At 34.5% G+C, this 17,648-nt stretch overlaps 1 protein-coding gene and 1 long non-coding RNA gene across 6 annotated transcripts in view; one reads left to right on the top strand and one right to left on the bottom strand.

Moving 5' to 3' along the window:
* The window catches only part of SNTG1 (syntrophin gamma 1), a 363,432-nt gene that overhangs the window by 246,491 nt on the left and 99,293 nt on the right, over positions 1-17,648 (bottom strand). The gene's annotated exons all lie outside the window — the stretch shown is intronic.
* On the top strand, positions 1,756-7,666 carry LOC121066654. Its single transcript, XR_005817907.1, has 4 exons — positions 1,756-1,955; positions 3,934-4,053; positions 6,369-6,457; positions 7,157-7,666. It is a non-coding gene; the product is annotated as an uncharacterized LOC121066654 (long non-coding RNA).

Raw genomic sequence — 17,648 nt, 5'->3', positions numbered from 1 at the left:
AACACTGAGAGAAAGTGAGATAAAGTGCAATGTGGGGGGTGGGGTGTGTGTGTGGGGAAACATTTAGACTTTTAGAGAATATTAACTGAATGACCCAGTATCTACAATAAATCCAATCAAAGTTTTCAGCCAAAACTTTGGCTCAAAGGAACAATACAGAGAGATGGCAGCCAAAAGCCTATTTATTGAGTTGATGGCAGTCAAAAAAAGGGCCAAACACCTTCCCACCAGCATTACTGTATGCAACAAGCAGAAGCATTAAATAATGAAGGTCACAGTACAGAACAGTACACTCAAAAACTTAGCGTTTCTTTATGCTATTGCACCTACTATTCCGCAGGTATTACCTTAAAGCAGGAACACAAGTTCCGTTCCTAATCTTAACTATAAATGTCAGGTTCCATGAGGAAATGGCATAAAGCTTTTTCCTGTCTGGATGTATTACTTGAAATGTCAATACAGAGACAAGTATTGCAAGTTCTCACCAGTTTACCGACTCACTCTGGAATAGGAGCTGATAGTTGTTCTATGTGTAATGTACAGTGTCAATACTGATACATGAGTAGTGTCTTACAAGATGCTCTTCTGACTTTACCAGACCTCTTCCCAGGCCTTTGCCTATTCTTCTCATGATCAGATCCCGAAGCTAATTCGGCCTCTTATTTTTTTTCTGCAGGGATTACCAACTGATCTAAGCAACCTGGCCTCTCCCAGGTCCTGCAGTACATAGATGCTGATGACAAATGCACGGCAACACAGACTTCAGCACAGGTACCACTGCACCAGCATGCACCTGGAACACAGAGCACGCTACACTAAGCAAAATGGGTTTCTCTTACAAAGAAATTGTAAGACATAATTGTTGTGGACAATGTACTGAAAGGTCCAGTGCCATTTGTGGAGCTTCTCCACTCACTTTACCAGAAACAGCTTTTCAGCACTCTGAGCATCCTGAACTTGAATCACTACAAATAAAACCTGCCTATTCTAATAGTGTTTAGATATAGTGTTAATATTGTCAAATAATGACCTTTCTTAAAACTACTTTGAAAAAAATGCATACACAAAAGCAAACAAACAAACAAAAAACTAATACTTTCTTAAATCTTAGCGTTCTTCAGGTTCTTGCACATGCCAATTCCCAGCTTAGCAGTTTGGCTTCAAGCAGGCAGTAAACAGTAAAACCAAGTAACATGCAATGCATAATCTGAGTAAAGAATAACATTTTCCTAGCTTGCAATGAATATTATACACATCATACAGTATTTTTGAACCCTACAGTTCCTTGGTCTTAATAGCATCTGGGATAGGGAGAAAAAAAGTGACTCGCAAGAGTTTCACTTAAGATTTCTGAAAATAAACATACCCAGAGGTGGATGGGGAAAATGGTGTCTTCTATCTGGTAATGGTAGTCATCTCACTGCATTTGACTTCATGACAGAACAAGTTCCTCATACATAAACAAAAGTTTTCACTTAGTAGTATCACTTTGTATTTCCCAGTTTGATTTCTAATATTCTTTTGCGAATTTTATCTGGGCTTCCTCAAACAGACATGACCTTCCATATACTTCTATTAGTCTTTTAATGTTAGGTCTGAACACTGAATCTGATTTGATCAGAAGGAATTTTACTTCATCTAAATGTTTGAGGACAAGAGACGTTCAGCCATACTTGTGTTCTGACTCAAAAATCTCCTCAGCCCTGACTCAAACTCAAAATATTTAAGCACCCATTTTGGTCAGTAACAGTGGTCCCAAAACAGTTGCTGTCAGCAAGCACTAATTTTAGAAGGACATTTTAAACTGTTTCTTTCATTTTTCAACAGTGCCAGTAATGCCTTTCTGTGTTAAACTGCATAATTACAAAGTCTAGACATTGAAATGCCTGAATTCTGCTTTTTTTTTTTTTTTTTTTAAAGTCACGAAATTTAATTATTTAAAAGCTAAGGTCAAAGTAAGTATTTATTATTGCTCCTACTCTTATTCTTCAATTTATACTACTCTAGCTATTAATGGAGTTGCTCTGAAATGTTTGATTTTTACTTTTTTCTTTCATTTCTAGAATTATTAAGCTTTATTAAGTCCTAGCAATCCCCTAATTTACTCCCAGGAAACCTCGTACTGTTAGACTTTAGCTTCTTCCCTAAAGTTGTTGCTGTTCCTTTAATTCCACCTACTACTTGTGCTTAAATTGAAATGGTATTTCTTCTCTTATTTCTACTTCTATTTGTATTTGACTATTCATTTACATTACCTCTATGTAAATCCTGTGCCACCAACTCATGAAGATCTAATACTTTGATCTAAGATTTTATTTTATTATTGTAAAATAATGGTTCTGTGATTCTGCATGATTCAGAAAAATAACAGTTTCCAAGCATCCTGTACCTAAGCCCATGAGAGTACAAGGCAACTTTACCTGCACTTGTCCATTCATCTTGTTTAGTGGGAGTCTACTACCAACCCAAGAGAAACAAGACTTTACCTTCTGCCTTTCAGAAGAGATTGCTACTTAATCATTTCAGAATTTTAAATCCTGCTACTAATCTATATCTATTTGAAACAGAAATTAGAAGCTAGCTAGCTATAGGATATGTGGGATATCAGAGTAATACCTAGGGAACAATTCTACAATTAGAAGAAGACACCATAGCAACAGGCATAACTTCTAAGGTTTAAGCAGAAAAAGGAAACGAAGCACAAACTGACTTTCTGCTTGGATCCATGTAGCAGTCAAAATTAATTTAAACCAGATACAAGACCTCTACAACCCAATTTAATTTTATGAAGCAATTTTTCAAACAACTTTATGCCAGTTACCATGTAGAAGATGAGATTTGGGTACTGCATCCTTTATTGTAGCAACTATGTGGTAATTTATCTGTCATCTCTCTTGCTAACTGAAGTGTGTCTATTAATCTATTTGTGCTTGAACCAATTCCAATTTTCTGATTTTCTGGGCAGTGTTTACAGTGACTCCATGTTTCATAAAAAGAACCTCCCACAACACACATTTTCTTCTGTCTTCCCATATGTTGCATTTTCCTCCAGGATAAATCTGGTCTAGTGCTTCTGTCACAGACTGGTCACACAATTAATGAATTTTTCTCTATGTACAGAGACTAAGAACACCTGATTTACTCCAGAGACAAGGAATTCCCTCATTCAGTAAAATGTTTATTCACGAAAAGAGGAAAAAATATTTTGAATTATCTTAAAGGTTTATTTTAAACTACTTTTTATGATTTTCTGAGGTCGGCACTGGTATCTTCATAGCAATTACAGCAAGCAATACTAAAACCAAGTTAATACACATCTATAGTAAATATAGATTAACAATGATCACAACTCTGTGCACCCCTAACTGTTTGAGTGTAGTACATTATTTTCTGTGGGATTTCAGATTTCCTTACATAGTGGGATGCCCATAACTAACTCACTATCCTAAGTGTGTAGTATGGATATTCAAGCAGGTTTTACTCTAGTTGTTGCTTTTTTTTTTTTTCCTTTTAGCTTTTTGAATGGAAGATTTGATTAAATATATATATATTTTTTTTTTGGGGGGGGGGGAGGGGATGCAGCCTATTCCTCTAATCCTATTGATAACCATGAACTCTATACCAGCAGTCTTTGTAATCAGCTTGGGTCCCATACGACAGACTTGCTTCACATTACTTAGGTTGTCACTAACTGATGACACTGACATCTCTTATGATAAAGCAATTGATGATTAATGCTATCTGTACCTAGAAACCCAGTCACATATGCATTAGTTACGGGAAAGGAACAGCACATGTTTTGAAGATGGACTCAGTAGAAAGTCACTAAAACTGGGTTTACTACGAATTCTGATTGTAAGGGATGCACAAGTAAAAGCTTGTGGGTCCACAGCCTTACAGAATAACAAGAACATTATCTTCTGTTCTTTTTAGAAAGACAGGAACTTCTGAAGAACAGCCAGGCCCATCCAAACCTTCACTGCCCTCTCTCTCTCCATCAACTGCAGGAGAGACTAGAAGAGCTGTCTGCACTATGGACATACCAACTCTAATGTATGGCATTAGAGAGGATTAATCTAGCCCTTGGTGTTTTGCTGTTCTCTTTCACTCACTCTGCACTAGAATTCTTGTTTCAATTGTATCACATTTAATGAGTTTAAAGTAGTGGATAGATTTGCTCAAGAAAAGGTGCTGTGATTTCCTGTATAGAACTTAAAGGCAAAAGAAATTGGGGACTGAATGCTTTCATCTCTGAATAGGTATATACTAGTAAGAAAGATTGGGAAAACCTCTCCTTATAACAGCAGTACATTGAAATGTCTTTAAATGTCACATTGTCAGCAAGTACGTCAGAAGAGTCTACGCCCTCTCTTTACTCTCTTTATGCTTGAGTACTAGCACAGTCACCTCAGTGCACAGGACTATTTCTCTTTGTGGCAGGGACTCAAAATAATTATCTTGACCACGGCTGTAAAATATAGATAAGCAGACCATTAAAGCTGAAAGGAAAAACATGTAGTTTGGGATGAATTAATAACTCAGATGAAAACACAACCATATGCGTTACTTGATAGGTAGTACAATATTGATGGTTCTCAGAAAGCATAAATACAAACAAAATATAATCAGCAGTGGTTTTGTTATTGGATTTACAGCAAGAAGAATAGATTTCCACCATAATCCTGTATCAGAGGTAGGAGGACACTAGATGACTTCCTGCAGATTAACAAGACTACTGCAAGATAAATCAACTGCACTCTGCATTTTCAGAATATTAGAATAACTATAGTCAGTGGCAATGTTAAAAGACTTGCTTAGCTAAGCTAAGACTTAAGGGAGCAATTTTTCTTCTCAAAGAAGTTAATTAAACTCTGCTAAATTATGAGCTGAAGTTTTTAGATTCTTTTCAAGGAATATGCAATATTTACATCATTAAGTGATTCCCCTGTATTATACACACCTATCATCCACATCAAGTAATTAAATTAACTAGTGAATAATTTCTAAACAGGAAAAAAAAAAAAAAGAGTCTTTACTCATTCAAAAATAGGTAAATATTTCAAATGACGTATCAAATTCTGTCTGTCACTCATACATGAGTATATAAGAATGTATCATAGAGAATGATTCTCCAGTGACAATCTGAAAAAAAAGAAAAATGCAGACTTTCTAAAAAGACCAAAGTTTATTTCTCAGACAATGAAAAATCCTTTTATGCTTTTCTACTGCTCGCCTTCTCTACTCTAGAATATCATATTTAAACAAAACACTAACAAAATCAAGGGATGGAGAAATGTTCATACTTCTAAGGATTTTCTTTCATGACAATCTTTCTAGAATGTAGAGAGGTGAGAATATGCCTCTTCTGCACTTTCAGAACAATTTTATACTGCTAGTAGTAGTCTGTCATTCCCATGAACTCCCAATCTTTCCCTTCGGTCAGAAGAATGCACTCAATTGCCACCTCAGCTGTCTCATTTTACCAGCAGGTTCCCTTCTGAAGATTTCAGTCACTTCTGTGACAGTGATGTCCCTTGAGCCTAACAAACAAGTTATGCCTCTTCCTTGGAAGAAGGAGATGCATTTTTACAATTCAGTGATCAAATCACACAAATGAACAAGTAGTCTTTAATCATAAGACAGAGGCAGGATACTAAGAAAACTGATACAGGACCTTTATGGTGAAATTTACTGAGCATGATTCAATCACCTAAAAGGTAGACATCTAGCCTTACCTTCCCATTTAGTTGACAGAAAAGCAACAACATCTCTAAGGGTGACTCATTCTACCTAGTTTAGCTATCTGATTTGTAAGGAAATGAATCCTCTTTGCAAACATCTTTTGGGTGTGGCGGAGATCAATGCCATTTAAGGCTCCTAGAAGGTAAGCAATGTTTTAATATTGCACAGCATACAACAGAACTAAATGCAAATTCTTCATTAAGAAATAGGTGTTAATTATTTAACAGCTATACAGCAAATTGTTCTTTCAGTCTGTGTGTGTGTTTGTGTATATATACTGTTCTTTAGATCTATGTGTTTATATATACCTCTACACATTTTTAAATCTAAGATCATATTTCACATTCATACATTCTGTAAATACTTACACGAAAACTTATTTACATAAGTGAAATATATTTGGAGCAGAAGAATCAAAATCCAACTTTTTGCTTCAGTTTGGTTTGGGGACTATTATTCTTACTCTTATTCTTATCCGAATTAGTAAAATACATTGAAAATAAGATCCTAGCTCCTAACCTAGTGGCATAATAGTCATGCCAGACATTTCTCATAACCTTCAATTACTTGGAGATCCTACTTTTACTGAATTTTATTTTATTTTTTTCATTTTTTTTTCCTGACAGTGGAGTCCTGAAAGGGTCTCCACAATGCCTCCGGAATATTTCATACTCAGCAGTGGCAGTTTCATCATGACATTTCCCGTCCCGACAAGGTAAATTCTGGCTTCTTCATTTTCAAGTGATCCTAAGGGTGCTACAAATATGACATGTTCAGTACCCTAATGAAAGCTATACCCTGTATTTTAACTAAACAGTCACCAGTAAAGAGTACATCCTTTAATACAACTTTATCAGCCACATATGCATTCACGCCCCTGGGGGAAAGTGTTGCTGTAACATGAACCCAAAAGACATAAAAGTTAAAAGTACTACAATAAAGTAAAAGGAGAAATGTCTGTGTACAAAAATTGTGAATGATTTCCTGTTTTCTATAATCCGCAACACCGGTGCACAGTCTGAGCCTGGGGCTCATCAGAAATATGGGAGCACGCAAGTCTTCTCTGTTCAGTTCTCACCAAGCAAATGAATAGCAACACAATTTCATGCTTTTCAATAATTCAATCCAAATGCTCAGAGTATTCATTTTTTCTCCAGTTTGTTTTCTATATTCCATGCTGTTTGCTTCACAGAGAAGAATGAAAAGCAAACAGAGAACAGGAAGAATAAAGTATCAAGGCAAATAAGCAAAGCATAAAATCAAAGCAGAAAAACAAAATCAATTTAAGAATATGAAACAATAGCTTATGCCAATAAGAAGCATTTTGGAGAACATTCTTGAACAGATCTCTTGCATTTATGATTTAGATTCTCTCAACCTTCTAATATGACTTTTTTTTATTTTTTTTTTCTAGCTGAAGAGAAGTAAAGAATTTTGTCCACTGCATTTTACTGTGTTCTGGCTGAATTTATACAATTTTTAATCTTTTACAGCATTTGTCCCACAGTATGAGTTATGATTGATCAAAGACAAAAATATTTTTCAGATTATTAATCTAATGTACTTAAAAGCTGCATAGAAGTTCTAACTCCATTTGTTAATCTTAACTGCATTTAAAGAGAAATTAAAGGCATAACTAAAATGTGCCATCTAGATTATGATAGTATCTAACATATAAAATGTACTTCCTAAACCTATAAAAAATGCTTCTTATCACAAAATATATAGATATGAATATCTGTATATTTTAACATATAAATATCAATACCTGTGATATGAATAAAGAAATGAAAAAAACAGAAAACAGTTTTGAACAGTAAAAAAGCAGAAGCCAGTTGCACAGGCTCGATTTGATGTTTAGTCACAAGTTGCTTTCCCTTATATATTTATTTGGGGTTTGAATTAAACACATTATTTCCACCTTCATCTGTCATAAAGCAATGTTTGTCCTAGTTTTTCTGTTTCCTCCACATAATTAGTGTTTCATGCTTCACTGAGTGGTCTTTTACAAGACATATTTAAAGTAGTGATTTTGAAGACCAGGTACCCAACAGGAGTTCTGAGAGACATACTTTATATTTTTCTTTTAGCAAATATCCATGAGCACTTCAAAGGAGAAAATGACGTGGAAAACCTTAGCATACAAATTCTTATAAACTGGCATTTTGCAAGGACAGGGAGGAAGAAAGTTTAACGACTGACATCACTGGTGAAGGATATACGGTTAACTAGGACAAGAAAGAAATACAGCAAAGGAACAAAAATACCTCTTGGAGGTACTTGTAGGGGACACATATTTCCTGTAAGCCCTAATTAAAACACTCTTGAAAACAACTGAACACCCTATAGAGTGGGGAAAGCATAATTAAATAAGGTATTTGTGTATATTGATTTTATTCTAATTGTAAAACGCAATTCTGAACTCTTGCTAGATTGAATTCTGTAGATCCAGAATTCAAGACAAAAGTTTCCAGATGTATTTCAGAGACTCTTGTCACCTTATTTTTCATACCTGGCAAGAATAGATTTGGTAAGTTACAAAAGTTTTTCAAACTTTATTTAATAAAGTCAGAATAGCCCATCTTATCTATCAAGAAATGCATGTATCAAGAAATACGTGGTGTATTTTTTATAAAATTTCTACAGCTAGTACAATCAAACTCATACACATGTTTCTATTTCAGAAAACAGAATTTTTTGTTTACACAACAACTTTCATTTGTAATAACTTCCATTTCACATTATTTCCATTTTCAGGTATTTACTCTATCTTTGTTTTACTGAAATGACAAAGCTGAGTTACTAATGTAATAATACCAATGGAGTCAATAGGCTCTTCAAATCCTTTCAACTTAGGCAGTTCAACTGTGTATAGTATTTGACAAGCAACCTTCACATTTTTGAGATCAGTTTTTGACCATTCTCATTATCTAGACTGGAAAAAAAAAAAAAAAATTTTTCCTTATGTCCTAAGGCTTAGGCTCCACATTCCTATAGGATATCATTTCACTATAAAACCAAGATAATTTTGTCCCTAATCATCAAAAGCTCGTGATAGACAAGGCATCAAAAACCCACCTCACAAGGTGGTCCACATTCCAAGAACCTTCCATACTGTAGAATAACATCGCTGTTGTTTCCTTTTATCCTCTGAAAGACACATGACTTCAAGCTAAATGAATCTCATTCTGAGATTAAGATGAGCCAACGTGGCATGTGTATTCTCACTCAACTTCAAAAAATGTAACTGTCCAATAGAAATTGTAAAATCAAGAGACAACTCTCCAGCAGATGAGTTAAACTTATGCTTCATAGGATGTCCAGAGGGATTACAATTTCAAAACAGCAGAAAGCTTAGCAGAAGAAACTCTGACTACAGTACAAACAGCATCTTGCATGTACTGATTCTGATCACAGCTGATCAGTGAAAAAGAGAACTGTCAAGCACATGATTACAGTAAAAGTGCTCAAGTCAGTCCTTCCCACAATCCCACACAAAACAAAGTACAGAAGCTGAGCAAGGAACACTGAAGGCTAATAAGCAGAAACAAGAACACCGACAGGTTCTGTGCCCACCTCTGAATCAAGACTTCATACCCTATTTGTGATTTGTGGTGCTTTCTCCTGAAGAGCTTCTGATGACTTTGGAGAGCCCCCAATGGCACACCTACCCCAGGACTGTATAGTTCTCTTACCCTCTCATGTGGTCGTGTCTGTTGTACTAGGACTTTGGCAAAAAGAAATAAAAAAATAATTTAAAAAAAAAGCTGCATGGGTTTGGGGCAGATGGAAGGACACAAAATGTTAAGGTGACATAAAAGAAAAGCTAGATAGTCTTTAGATAATCAAGTGAATAAGACCTTGGAGTAAGTTGCACATATTAAGCAAAGAATTCAGCTCAGTGGGATCAGGTGAGAACAGTTACAAAAGCAGCCATAGTGTGCTACTTCCAAGTCATGACTATCCTACATGAAACACTAAGAGTCTTAAGCTTCATTCTTCTTTTCCTCTGTTCTACAGAAATACAATTTCTATGTTTCATTTAGGTCTTTATGCGGTGGCCTTTATACTAACCAAGAACTAATATAGGGATTTTTAAACTGAGAATTTTGCTTAGGGAAATAAACTCTGAAAAATCCGCAGAAGCAAGATGGACCTACAGTATTGCATTGAAAAATCAGGCTTCAGTTTTCTATGAAGGTACTTTTCTGTAGTTGAGATTCCACAACAGTTGTAATCACTTAAATGTTTCTACTTATTGTCTAACTTTCTCAAAAGAAGGAAAATTATATGTAAATTCTAATTCCTCTTGCTCTTAAAAATCCTACAATAATGCACTTTCCATTCATTGTGATAATTTCAAAGAGGTATTATGGCTGACCACTTGAATTTCTAAACTTCTCCTACATTCATGCTTACCTACAGTTCCAGATGCTCATTAATAGTGTCATCTGCCAGGCAGGACCCTGCCTGACTGCCGCAGTAAGCACAGCAGACACAAGACGGGATAGTAAGATTCCACAATGCAAGAGTTTTCATTTCATCAATTCCTTTTGTGTCCTGGGCTAGGATTTATGATTCTCATAGTAATGCAAACCAAACATTTATAAATGGCAGACAGAAAGGGTAAACCATTTACTGCATCTTGATTTACAGTATCCCATTGGTTTTCTTAAGCAATTTACTATAACCAGGAATTTTTCAGGAAACACTGTGGATCAATCGCTCAAGTCTTGTGTGATCAGAAATGTAAAATAATTTCACAGCTAAAATCCAACACTTTTCAGAAAGTTAGTTTATCGTATTTACTCTATTTGTTCTTTTCTAAGAGCATGTTCTCCACTTCCAACACTCACAAACTTAGCTTTAATAACATGATAGCTTCATGGAGTTCAATAGAATTACCCAAACACTTAATTTTAAGCACATTTGTAAGATCTTGTCTTTTCACACCCCATCTAATGCATGGCATATGATAAAACATTCTAATAATGCTCAAGCCCTGCAGCAGTGGCCCTTTGCATCTGAGTTTTCATGCTGTGAATTGTTCAGAAGTTAATTCATTTTAAGTGTACCAGAAATGCTTCTTCCGTGGAACAGATGCTTTCAATGGCTAAACTCTTTATGTTACATCTCAGACCCTGAGATTCCTACTGTGTTGAAGGTGCTGATCATATTAAGATTCTGTTATCATTAGAGGAAGACATTTAAATTAAATATTTTTAAAGGTAAAAAATGCAGTTAAAAATTAGGCATCTAAATCAGATCATAATAAACAAAGCTAGAAGTGCTCTCCTTGTTCATACTGCCAGTTTATTTCTTTCTCTGCCTATGTAGTCTGCATGGTTACAAAAATATCAGATTTGCATTATGTTTGTATTTCTTGCAGTACTCCCAATTTGATTTTCCAGTCTTGGACTATTAAAAGCGTATTTTTAAGGCTTAATCTTGAAGATGATAAGCGAAGAAAAAGCAAACAGAAAAAAAAAAATCTAGAGTTGCTTCTCTCCTCTGCTAGTACATTTTTAGAGTGACAAAGAAAAAATATTGATCATTCTGTATGGTCATTTGTGTCCACCCTTCTGTATTAACTATTCATAGATATCAATAGATATCAACTTGGAAGGTCTGACAAGTTGTTAAAGACACCTATGTTAACGTTGTACAAATGTTACTCTTGAGGTTATCAAAACTACACTTTGGTCAGCTCCTTTGGGTAGCTCATTTCCCTTAAAAGGTATCATTTTGACTTGAGTAGCAGAAGTTATTTTCTCATTTCCATATACGAAGCCTTCTTTGTTTTCTGAAAATAGATTTTTTTTTCCCTGAATGAAACTGGATGGAACTAAGGTCTTTCAGATCTAGGGTCGAAGATAAATAATAATAATAATAATAATAATAATAATAATAATAATAATAATAATAATGTAGGAATGTCCCTTTTGTAATATCACTACTTAAATCTATACATCATTTTCATGCTTGGTTTGTGTGAGCAGAGAAGAAAAAAGATAAAAAAGATTTTCCACCGCAGCATTATTATGGAAAAGAAGAAAAGGAGAAATGTAACATTCAAGAGCGTTATTGCAGCTTAGTCTCTTGGTAGTGGTATAATTTACTCTATTTGTTTAACTTAAAGACCAGGTCATTTCTTTCTGTGAAGTCTACTGTACTTGGTTATGATTTTTTAAAAATCAGGCAGGCTTCATAAATATAAGTAGTGTAACTGTGTATACCTTAGTTTCAACTTAGACATAGTAAGTATACTGTGTAGACTTAGACATTGCTTGTCCCTGTGATGCCATTGTTTTTGAATTTTCAGTTAAACTTTTTTTTTTTTTTTTAAATCAATTTTAGAGGATTTCACAAAAGTGAGAAATTTAACACAGCTCATGGATGGTTTCCAAAGATTTCACTAAAAAAAAAAAAAATTAATCTGCTGGCAATTGTCATGAAAGATTTTTTTCTTTCCTTCACTTTGATACTCAGTTATAATAAAGCTGAATCTTTACATGATTAACTCACTCACCTTCACAATAAATCATTAATTCATTAAACAACTTTAATCACTATTTGGAGCTTAAGTTCAAACTAATTCAACATAAACACATAAACATATACTTAACATCTTTTTTCCACTAAGTATTAACTCAGTTCAGCATACTCTTTATTCTATGCATCTCTGTCCCTATACTTAACTAGTTTGTGATTAATACACATTATTTAATCTGAGTTTATGGGAAAAAAAAAATCCTTCATTTCTTCTTTCTAATAATTTACTGTACGGGTTTGATCAGAGATGTCAGGTTAAATCCTAAATTAAGGGTAAAACTGGATTAAGCAAAATGAAGGAAGGAGAAGAACATCTGGTTGTGACAGTAACTCGTTTCAGCTCATCTGACAATGTCAGCTATCACATGCGTAAGGTCAATAAAAATTTTATCACCATGCTAAATTTCAACTCCGCTGTATCCTACTCTGTGAATTGTGAACTCTACTTAGTGAGATTTTTATCTCTGATGCAACTTTACTACTAATTTTATATGAATGCTAGTTTATTCCAGAAGAATGAATGGAATTTTGAAATATTATCATCAATCTCCAACCCCCTCTCCCCTAAAGATACTATAGGGAGAAGTATTATAGTTTCAGAGCTCAGGTCATATTCTATCATTTAAGCACTTTACTTTAATTTATAGAAAATTTCAGTGAGTCAAAGAAAGAACCTTATAACCTAGCTTTATTGAGTAGAAAGAGTTAATGAACAGCCCAAATTCAAACAGTTATAAATAAAGTTGTCAAATATTAGGATTTTTTTTTTTTTTAAAAAAAAAAAACCTTTCTAATGCAGAGCTTCTTCTCAAATAGCATTTTTTTTTCCAGTGATGATAAGGACAAAGATCAAAATTTCATTTAAAATGATTAAAAAGTTTTCTGAGCAGAGAAAAAGAAAAGCAACAAAGCAACATCCTCAGGCAGTCTTGTTTCATTTAATCTTCTCACTTTAAGAGCTTCACTACTTTGTTTATTTTTCTTTCTTCCCACTAACTTTAATATTCATTTGAACTGGAATGTACTGCAGTATATGGAAGGTCATGTGAGCAACCTGTAAAGTTGAAGAGCTTACCAAAACAATGACAATTCTTTGAAAAAAAAAAAAAAAAAAAGAATCCTGTAGTAACTTTTCTGCTGCAGACTTTCACCAACTGAACTACCGAAGTTTTTGAAACCAGGTGTAGTTACTTCCTGGAAAGACTCTGCTTTATGATTATGTCAGAAAAAAAAAAAAAAATATATATATATATATATATATATATATATATGGTTTAGTAATTATAATTTGAAATTTCTTACTTCTAAACAGCTTCTAATTTAGCGGGTAAATCTGGACAAGAAGTTGTACAGTGAAATTCTATATTCACCATTATTTTCAACACTTCCTAAGACCACACAAGTAATTCTGGAAACATTTTGGTTTAGGACTCTGTGTTTACACAAGTTCTGATAAATTAGATGTGCCAAAGCCTGTTCTGTGGCACTGAGAGCAAGTAGTATAGCTTACATGCAAAATGTTAAAATCATTAACAATTTATCATTATATATTAATATATATAATATTAAATATATTATAATATATAAATATATATAAAATATATAATATTAATATTAATATATAATTTATCATTATAATATTTATCATTAAAAATGTTAAAACAGAGGGCCTTATCAATACTGGCTATCAGGAACAGCACTTGATCTATGCTAGTCCCTTGATTGTCCTTAAATATGGTTTTGAGAAAGCATTAATTGCATAAACCAAAGCATTTTTGGAAGCATGCCAACCATTAAACAGCTGTTTGCTAATAAATATGGCTTGTAGTCCAGCATCTTCTGAAGAATACAGCAATGGTCACTTAAGCACCTTGGGATATAATATGTTGCACTCATCATAAAAATCACTGGGTTATAAAACCTGAAGTATAAGCTGGAAATTTAACAGTCTCTTCTTTGTTTGGGAACTGCAAGTAGTGCTGTGACCTTTTAGCAAAGATATCTTTACATTTGAACTTATTCTAATTACTATATTTTAAAGCAATTATTATATAGCAATATGACAATTAATATGACAATAAATTAATTAAGCCAACACACACAACATTTTAAAACACTTTACATCAGTACTTCCGTGAACTTGATTTCAACACTGTTGTACTTATTTCTCTCTTTTACTCACACCTGATTTAAAACAACTACAGTTTATGGAAATCAAAATAACCTAATTTTAAACATGCTATTAATAATAATAATAAAAAAAAGAGTTATCATTTGGAAATAACCTGTGGCCTAGTAAAAATAATGACATCCTGAAGGCATGGGTTGTTTGTATTTGCCATCACTTGACTACCACTGTAGTAACAGATGAACATGCTAACAGTTGGCTAAGGGTCTTTTACATCTTTTTAATGACAGATACATAAGAATACTAATTCTGTTACCATAAAGTCACATAAAATAGATGAGCAAATAAAATGAGCTGCTGCCACATTCTGTAAGAACAATGGGAAATTAGATTGCTGTCTGTAGATACTTTAATATGTACTTCAGGTATCATCTATTACAGAATTATATGTATATGCTATAATACAAAGAAGAGGCAATGGAGAAAAAGAAGGGCTCAGTATCCGTATTCAGCACCATTTCATAATCATAGAATCATTAAGGTTGGAAAAGGCCTCAAAGACCATCTGGTCCAACCATCCCCTTACCACCAATATCACTCACTAAACCACGTCCCTAAGCACCACGTCCAACCTTTCCTTGAACACCCCCAGGGACGGTGACTCCACCACCTCCCTGGGCAACTCGTTCCAGTGCCTGACTGCTCTTTCTGAGAAGAAATGTCTCCTAATTTCCAACCTGAACTTCCCCTTGATTTCTAGAAACATAGTTGCATATAAGCCAGCAGATGAGTTTGAGAGCTTATTGGTCACGGTCAGTAAGTTTATATTTTATTAGATATATTTGTTTTCATTTTTCACTAAGATTATATCATTTCACTAAGATTATTAGTTTTCATTTTAGTCCTCAGATGAAGGAGAGCATCACATCACTAGTTGGCTGGTTAGTCTGTATTAATCTACATTCTTTTCAGGTTTGATACAGTTCAGTTTTACGTGTAGCAACTTCTATGGCTACTAAATAAAACAACTTTTAAAATAGTTCAGAACTAGTAAGTCCCCCCTTTGTGAAGAAAAGTATAACATTCTGTTTACATGAGATATATGGTAAGTGAAGCTGGGAAATCTTGTTTGAGCATATGTTCATCTTTCCTATAGACTATAATTGTTAAACTATTTCCCTATCTAGATTCTAAAACAGGATGGAAGGCTATGGTGGTCTTGTTTTAGTCTCTACTAGGGCTTGTAGGTTGCTTTATTTCTGACAAAAGTCTTCACATGGATTCTAAGTCAAAATGGATTTTTCATGTTTTATATCCCATCTGACCCTACTGAGTACTATTTCTGTTTGTGTTCCAGTGAGTAAAAATCACAGTTACCTCCACCTCCAGCTAAAACATCTCTAGATAATAACTACACTACTTCTTGTAAGCTATCCAACTGTTAACATAGTTAGACTAAAATAAACAACCATTGTTTATATGTGTTATTGCTAGGAATTTGCTCCACTTTTCTTAGAGACACAGACCATGTGCCTCAAGGTACTCTTGTTTTTTTCAACAGTAATTACTGGTCTATTAAAAATATTCATTTACATTAATATATGAAGTGAACTGCATTCAGACTGTTTAAATGAAAAATATACAATACTCCACTGAACATTTAGCTCACAGCTTTTCCTCTGTCATTATTAGCTCTGTCAAGCTAAAGCTTCCGCAGCACTTCTGTAGGTTATACTCACCATGCATAATCTCTACACAATAAAAATCAATGCTTTATTTCAGCTTCCTATCACAAACTTACATTTGAAGGCTCATACTGGTACTGTAAATGGCATACTGATTCTAACTCCTGGCACATAAAACCATTACAAACTGAATGCATCAAATCTCACAGACTGATCTCTGTCAAAATAAAGACTGAAGGTCATCAATTCTTCTTTCACACACTCGCTTAGAGAACTAAGCTTTTTTATCCTATCTTTACATGACTGCTGGATTCCAAGTGACAATATCTTTCCAGCAGTAAGTAAACATACAGTGACCTGAAGATCTGGAAAAGAAGATTTTGCCTGCGGTAACAGGAAACATGTAGCAACTTAGGACAGGTAATATTTAAACTTTACAAAACTGACAAGAAAAGTTCAATATAAATGTCCTAGGAGATGCTACTACAGCGTTTTCTAAGGTCCACTGTTGAAACACAGGTTTAATTTTATCTTTTCATTTAGCTATGTGAAGCAAAATTTTAGCTATGACAACTTGTTGCAGTTAAATGGTCTTAAAACTAATGTTACATAAAGAATTGAATAGACTGCTTTATTATACGCCATTTTGCTAAAATTGCCTAAATCTTTGCACAAAAAACAATTACAGATTAAAGCCTATCAGGTAGATTTACATCTGGATTGTCCATTCTCCTGTCACAATTAAATCCTTTTCAAATGCAGTACAGATGGATTCTGCATTCATGAGTCATGTTAAAATATGCAAAGAAATGAAATAAAGGTCTGTCCTCAAGTCTAAATGTAAGGGAGAAAGATTGATCAGATTAGAAAATACAGTGTAGGAATATAGGACAGAAAAGACCATGAGTGTTAGGGTAAGACATCAACAGGACAACAGCTGATGGATCCAGGAGAGTCCAATGATCAGCTGTTTTGCATGCCTCTGTGTACTACAGCACTGCCTACAGCAAGGACCTACAGCGGTGCACTGGGCCTGGCTGACATGGGGTTAAGTTTCCCCACAGCAGCCCATGAAGTGCTGAGCTCTGCACATGTAGCTAGAAAGCCCTGGTATCACACCCATGTTTTGCCCATTGCTGAGCAGTGCTGGCACAGCACCAAAACTCCCTGCAAAACCTCCAAACCCAGTAGGCTGGGGGTGGGCAAGACGTTGGGAGGAGACATCGCCAGGGCAGCTGACCTAAACTGATCAAAGGGATATTCCATACCATGTGGTGTCACACTCAGCAATAAAAGGTGGGAAAAGGGAAAGGAGAGGGGGGAGGGCTCTTGGTATGAAGACATCTGTCTTCAGACAGGAAGACAACATGTGAGACCAAGGTCAAACAGTAGGGAAGTGTTAGGTGAAATTCACAATCTAGAGAATGACAGTGAAAAAAAAAAAAAAAAAAACACTATCAATATTATTTTCTCTCATTTGTTGCTATCTTCTGTTTTTTGGTATCTGCTAAAAAGCAGGCAATTATCTCACAAAAGGAGGA

The sequence above is a fragment of the Cygnus olor genome, chromosome 2, assembly GCF_009769625.2.
Source record: "Cygnus olor isolate bCygOlo1 chromosome 2, bCygOlo1.pri.v2, whole genome shotgun sequence".
NCBI classification, from domain to species: Eukaryota; Metazoa; Chordata; class Aves; order Anseriformes; family Anatidae; genus Cygnus; species Cygnus olor.
Note: the sequence above shows the minus strand (reverse complement) of the source record. Positions and strands in the feature narration are given on the sequence as shown.